This window comes from Pinus tabuliformis, chromosome 4_1 (assembly GCF_031772625.1).
Source record: "Pinus tabuliformis cultivar Carrire ecotype Pingquan chromosome 4_1, CPIR1, whole genome shotgun sequence".
Taxonomy (NCBI): Eukaryota; Viridiplantae; Streptophyta; class Pinopsida; order Pinales; family Pinaceae; genus Pinus; species Pinus tabuliformis.
Genome location: NC_142303.1, coordinates 123897556 through 123904459, shown reverse-complemented (window position 1 = coordinate 123904459; position 6904 = coordinate 123897556).

The following is a 6904-nucleotide window of genomic DNA, read 5'->3' as shown; positions in this document are numbered from 1 at the left end:
TTCACAAAATTGATTTGACCAAGGAAAGATTGCATGGCTTTTTTGTTATGAGGTAGGGATATTTCAGAAATTTCTTTGATTCTGTTAGGCTCAATGTGAATACCAGATTTTGACACTATGAATCCTAGAAGTTTTCCTTCACTTAATGCGAAAAAAGATTTCTTTGGGTTAAGTGAAATCCCATACCTTAAACATTGTTGAAAGATTTCTTTCAAGTCTTTGAGATGGTCGCTTCGCTTCTTGGAGTACACTGTTATATCATCCAAATAAATTACTACAGATTTATTGACTAAACCCTTGAATGCGATGTCCATGGCTCTCTGAAATGTAACGCCGGCATTGATCAAACCAAATGGCATCTTCTGATATGCGTATGTGCCCCATTTAGTTCGGAATGTGGTTTTTAACTGATCATCGGGATGTACCAGCACTTGATTGTATCCTGAAAATCCATCCAAAAAAGACATTAATTCTGAGCCTGCTACTGCCTGTAATATCTGCTTTGTTAAGATTCCGAAAATCGATACTGATTCTAATATCTCTGTTTTTCTTTCTAACGGGTACCATATTGGAGACCCATCTGGAATGTCTGACGGGGAAAATTATTCTGGCTCTTAATAACTTATTTAGCTCAGTTTTTATCTGATTTTCTAAATTGGGGTGGATTTTTCTTGAGTTTCTGTTGGATAGGTTTTTCATTGTCAATCATAGGGATAGTATGTTGAATGATAGAAGTGTCGTATGTCTTCAGCTCATCGTAATTCCAGGAAAAAACATTTTTGTATTGTCTCAAAAGATGGATATACGCTAGTTTTTCTTCAGGGGCTAGGCCGTGGCCTAGATTAACGTTTTGTGGTTTATCATCGGTTCCTAGGTTTACTAATTCGTAGTTCAGAGTTGAACTGTAGAGCTTAGAATTGGTAGACCTTTTAAACCGACTTTTCAAATCGTATAAGTCTTCTAACTTAACCACCGATTTAGGTATAGCATTATAAGTGCTATCTTGTTGTATTTGTCGATCATGATGGTCTTCGTCAATTATCTTATTGGGGTAGGATCCTTCAGAAGTGAGGAAATTTACAATATCAGGATCGTCATTGAATACTCTCCAATTTGTAATGTTGTCAGGGATGGATGGTCTAAAGATTAATTCTATTGAGAATCTATCTGGACTAAAATCTTCGGAGGGAATAAGTCTAGAGGCTACGTTAGCTTAAAGGTCTGCGCTCGCGTTTTGGAGTCTTGGGATTGATGAAATATTGAATGCTAAGAAATGCTCAGTCAGATCTTGTACTAAATATTGATAGTGTTTCAAATGACCTGATAGGCAATGTATGGTGTTACGTACCTGTTTGACGATAATCTCAGAGTCTCCGAAGACTTGAAGGTACTTAACGTTCAACCCGATTGCTTTGTATAGGCCTTGCACCAAGGCCTCATATTCCGCTGTATTGTTTGTGCAATCGAATTCAAGTCTGCACGTAAGCATGGTCTTATTTCCTTCTGGGCTAATCAGAACACATCCTACTCCTGCTCCTTCATTAGATTTAGAGCCATCAAAATATAATTTCCAAAACAAAGATGTATTTACAGGTTTATCTAAAAAATTAACACACTTTGAATTATCAGGTTGGGAAAAATTTTCGACTTGGGACAAAACTGAATTTTCTAAGTAAGGTGATGTATGAGCATTGAAATTGTCGAGGAAAGAATCTACCGAGTAATTGCCTATGATACTGCTGTTCTATGCTATTGCTTCATTTTCTCCCTCCAATTCCGTTACTATGTACTTCTGGTGTAACTCTCGTTCAACCTTTATTTGATTCGGTTTACCATTGTAGGGTAACCACATGTGCGACCAGTCAGTTGAGAAGTATCCATGGAGTTTTTCAAACCAATCCCTGCTAAGAATCAAGCCATAGAATTCTGGGATATCAGCCACTAGAATGTCAATAACCTGACATACCTTCGGGTTAGACGACAATCTTATGGTCAATTGATTAAGTTCACCAATCACTTCGACTTGAGATCGATCAAGCTGAACTATGCGCACTGCGGATTTTTGTGGTTGAACATTCAACTTGGCACATATTGATCTGGGTAAAATATTCGTTGAAGCACTAGAATCTAACAAACAATTGTGCACATTTTTATTGAAAATTTCATAAGTGAGAAGAAAAGGGGGAGTGTGAGACCTTGATCTTCCTCCAATCAAGGCGATGTCATTTGGATCGACCTTATTGATCGCGTTGGTTGGAGGTCTTCCCATGTTGTGGGAAGCTACAGCTGTAGGCAAAGATGTAGTAGGCATGGCATGTAATTCTTTCATCATTATCTTCTGTTGATGTTTCAATTTGCTCAGTTCATAAAGAGTGATATTAGCCCTAGTCTTTTTCATGTCATCAATAATATTGTACTCCATTTCATCCGACACAATCAGTGTTCTTGATGGAGGTGTTTGAACTGATTGGACTGGGCTAGATTGAGTCGCTTTAGCGGTCGTTTTCTTTGTTGCGACTTTATCTTTTGCTGCAGGGCTTGTGCCCTTCTGCTTAGGGGTAGTTTGGGGAGGATCAAGTTGATTTTTGCTTCGTGTGCTAACCGGAAATGCTTCTTGATCTTCTTCTTGCGGGAGGATGAAATCCCACATTCCTTGTAGTTCCACAACTTCTTCATCATCGGTCTACCCTTCAGTGGTATTCTCTTCTTCTTCCTCTTCTTCGGATTCGACGTTTGAGATAGCATTGGGTGGTTTCACATCCATTGAAGGGCCTCTTTTAAAAGCTCTGTAGGGATTTTTTGAAGAAGTTTCTGCTACTTGTTTTTTTATGTCAATCATCTCATTGGACATGGTTTTTAATACTTTTTGTAATCCTTCCAAATCGAAAGGGTCTTTCGTTTGTTTCTTCTTGGAGTCTTCCTTGAAGGAGACTTTCTTAGATTTGCGTTCCTCTATCGCAGATCTTTTTTCCAGGGCTACTACGCGTTTCTCTACTGCTATCGCCTCTGTCAAGTTTTCAACTAAGGTTGTCTTATTTGCCCTATCCATGAAGATTGCTAAGTTTTATGGTAAGGCCGTAATATACCATTCACATCGTACTTCTTCGTTGGGTTGGGAAGCAGCGGGAATTTTGTTGAGGATTTTATTGAACCGTAAATTGAAATCTTTGATGGGTTCTCTAGCCTTGGCTTTAAGATTGGATAGGTCATTGATTAACGTTGCTGTTGATCTGTCATCACCAAACTTGGTAAGGAATTGACTTTGAAAAATGTCCCAACTTGTGATAGACCCGAAAGGTAATGAAAAGTACCATGACCCGGCTGTTCCTTGCATTGTATAGGGAAAAAGCCGGACAACAGCATCCTCGTTGGTAACTCCGTTGAGATTGACAGAAAGCATGAAATTATTAATGTGCTCTTCAGCTAGCATGCCTGCTTCTAGATTGAATTTGGGTAGCCATTTCTCAGGATGGGCCGGTATCTGGCTCAGGGGTGGAGGCATTAAAACTGCCCCAGGATTGTTCCATGGAGACTGGGCCATCGTTGAGCTGCTAGTAAATGAAAGAGCAGAGGATGATCCCTGAGGTTGGGAAGATGAAGATATTATGATCTTAGATGATTGAAGAGGAGGGGTTGTGGAAGATGGATGAGTGGTTTGGAATGAAGATGTGGGTGGCTGACTTCGCGGTGAGGGAGTTGAAATGGACGATGTAGATGAAAGAGTCTCACTGTCAGACTTTGGTGGTGTTTTCCTTGCTCTTTTCCTGGTGGGGAGAGGGAATTCAGTTGGCTGGATGCCAAATTTTTCACTCTTTAATCTGGTCAGGGGATGAGCAGGATTGTACTGCGAAGTCACGCTGCTTTGAGATTTATCAGACCTCTGTGTAAAAATAGAAAATCCCTGGAGTTTGTGAATTAGAGTTTGAACTTCAGGGAGTTCAATGGTAGATTGGTCTGAAATATTAGGGTATGTAGCAGTGGTTAATACTCGAGCGACTTCTGACTCTGGATTTAAACGTACTAGGGAAGTCGGGGGAGTTGATGAGGGCGATTTACTCTCAGAATGGTATTTATATTTTGATTTAGGTGCCATTCATAGTTCGGGCCCTCCTTCTAGCGCCAAATATGTTGAAGCCCTGAAAATCGGGTCGACAACAAGGGGGATACCCACCCGGTCCGGACCTTGGTTGGCAACTCCTTATCCGTTTGGTATAGCGGGTCCGACTGGGGATAATGGGACCAGTTTTCTAATCTAAGGGGTGTGTGTGTGTGTGTAGAGTTGGATGATGTTGATCTAAGAATACTTAGAGCTAATTTAATTCAAACTTCTAAAACTAACTTTATGCTATTGTAATCTAATGAGAAACAACATATCTAATCTACGCTAACCCAGGGTGTATTTCTTCTATTATGCGATCTAAAGAGATTTCAAACAATAACTGGTAATAAAGATCATTCAGCTATCATAAGAATAGAAATCAATTAAGATAAACTACTTTGCATAAAAAGTTAAGCAAAACAGTTGTGAACAGTATATCGCATAATAAGTTATTCATATATCAAACATAAATGAATGACTCCACCGTACAAAAGTTCCAAATGGTAACTCATACATTCACGCAGTAACATATAAACAACTGAAAACCATATATCACTTTAAGAATATAAGTAGAAATGGTCAAGAGATAAAAGTACTATTTATGACTGGTTCCACTCATAAGCTTCAAGCAACAACGATTTATCTCTACTTGTTCTAACATCTACTAAGAGTACAAAAGTGCAACATCAGTATGCAGACATTAATAAATCTCGATCCAACCATTCATCAAAAACCCCCTCCGAGGGTGCAAAAGTGCATGTTCTGAGGGCAAGTTTTTTGACAAATTTCTGGACCCTTCTCCAAATTCCTGAGAAGGGTTTAAATACTGCTAACTAATTAACTTAATTACATAAATTTAGGATACGGTTTTAAATGACCGCCCTTCTGCTAAAGCAAAATTATTTCTAAAAATTAAATCTAATTCCTAACCGTTTCTGTATTTGCTCCTTAGTGCTGCAAGCATGTAACATTCGCCTGGGAAGAGTCGGCTGGTCGTCTTCTCCTTTCGTTTGAGCTACGAAAATAGAAATAACAAGCGCTGGCACCACTTTCTGGTAAACTAGAAGATATTTTCGAGAATCTTCCTCTGGCTGGGTGTATTCACTGTGTGTATACTTGGTAATAACCCAAATTCCTCTCAAACTGACTCTGCTTTTGCTATTTCGGTTTTCCGCCTTGCGAATGACTGAATAAGTTAGGGACTTTGCTCTCTGAACAATTTTCTATATTAAAAACTGCCTTCGTTCTTTGTTTCGGGCTTTTCTGGTGCGTTTTCCTTCTTTAGCGCCTTTTTCTTTTTGCTTTACCGGGCATAAGCTTCAGGATCTTTTGCAAACATGCTGCTTTTGTGCGCCTTTGATTCTGAGTTTTGGATGGCCTATTGACATCAGTATCTTTTGAGTAATACTCTGGAATCTGTGGTCCTATTGCATGCGGCCTCCGTTTGTGGAGGCATCTCTTCTCTGTTCTCCGAGCATTGACGCTTTCCCCTTTTCCTTAGATGTTTCCTGCACATTGCTTTATGTTATTTTCTGTCTTACAGTTTACGCAAAGGAAAAGAGTAATGATGATAAAGATTGACATGAAAGCTTTAAGCTCTAATGAATGCACAATCATGACACCCATAATGAACTGACTCTTCGAAAAACACAACACTATCCTTCTTGGATACTTTGGCGTACAATCATTAATTTATTTTTAAGGTGCGCGCCCAATTTTGGTCTACAGACAGCTTTCCTTGAATACTGTGTCGAGGAAATTTTGCGATGGGTGATTTTTGCGACTCGCATCACAGTATCGAGTTTCGCTTCGTCAAGATGTGTCATCGCAGAAATTGATGATCGCATTCATCGCAGATCGCAACATCGCAGATCGCAATTAGTCATCCAATCATTGTGTGCTGCTTACGCGATTTTGCGATCTGCGACGTTGCATATCGGCCGTCGGAGATTCCTTAAGATTTTTCATTTATGAGTGCTTCATAATGCATGCGATGCGATGAATTTCGCGTCGCTTCTTCGCAGCTTATTATGCGCATAGGAAAACGTTTCACTCTCTTCTCGCGATGCGATACAGTTTTATGGAGTTGAAATACAAAAATTTTGATAAAATGTTTTTTGGATTTTTTTATTAAGGGTCCCCATTTTCTTGGTGTTATCGCTAATCCCAAACAAAGAGGGGGGTTGTTGGTGGCCGCAACAGGTTGATGATGGTTGACCATGGTTGATTTACATATTGAGGAAATATTTGTCAAAATACGACATTGGACCATGGCTCAATAAGGTTGATCATGATTGATTTTCACATTCAGACAATCTTTCTCACAATGCAATGTTGGACCATGGATAACCATGATTGACCATGATTACCCATTGTAAACAATGATTAATCATGGTTTATGATCAGGAGATCAATTTTAGGCTCAAAAATGAAAGTGCACAAAACTTGTTGAAAGCAGTGCGAAATTGAAGATCTTGACTATATGAATCCAACACAACTTTTTTCACTCAAATCCGACATCAGATGCTCCCAAACTCGCATCTGATCATTTTGGGGAACAGGGAAAATTTTGGGATTTTGAGTTGCAGGGATGCCCAGTCAACAATCTGTACCACTAACTGGACCATCATTGGGCAGGGTGCCTAGGCTTCAGGAGCCAATGGTAGCTTGACATATGGTAGGCCAACACTGCATTGATGTGGTTGATTTTCATTGGTTTTTGGGTTGTTTAAGTGGCCAACCACGGGCTGCCAGGTGGCCCAACTAGAGGCCGCCACATGGTGGCATGGGGCCACCAAAATTTGT